Consider the following 712-nt stretch of genomic DNA (forward strand, 5'->3'; position numbering starts at 1 on the left):
CCGCACTCCCTACGAAAAGTGTTCTTTCGGATCAATAACAAGGTTGACTTCCTAGCGATAGGATTCAATGATGTATTTCCGGTTTGATCTACCCTACGGCGGCACTCCGAAATTAAGTCTGTAGAATCTGAAACGATGGATTACATTCATAAAAATATAATCAAATTGTTGATCATATTTTTGACCAAAATTAATGGTCATTAATAAATATGAAAATATGAGATATTTTGAGTATGTTTATTAACTGAGAGGAGTCTCGATTCAATTTGCAAATAATTTGACTACCCAAAGGTACACTTTATTTGTGGTAAATTAGATTATCGTTGGCACCTAAAATTAAAACATGATTTATGTATTTTTCATGTGCATCATGCATCATATTTAATTGTGCCTAAATTCACATGTTTTGATATTCATGCACATAAATTGATTAGATGAACATTCTACTTATTTCTAGCAATATGTCAAATCCTGAAATCTCACTACATGAAACTGAAACACTGACTAGAGATAAACTATGCAAAGTGGTATAGTAACATAAACAACTTACATTCATGTGATGAATATAAGTTTGTCCCAAATGGAGGATTGTCCTCCTGTCCCTAACAAACCAATGTAGCTAACTATTAGCTATGGTTGTGCGTGGTAATTCACAAGAAGCCTGAAGGCATGTTGACAGCTTATAAGATAATGCAGTCATCAGATACCATAT

Source organism: Morus notabilis, unplaced genomic scaffold (assembly GCF_000414095.1).
Source record: "Morus notabilis unplaced genomic scaffold, ASM41409v2 Scaffold365, whole genome shotgun sequence".
Taxonomy (NCBI): Eukaryota; Viridiplantae; Streptophyta; class Magnoliopsida; order Rosales; family Moraceae; genus Morus; species Morus notabilis.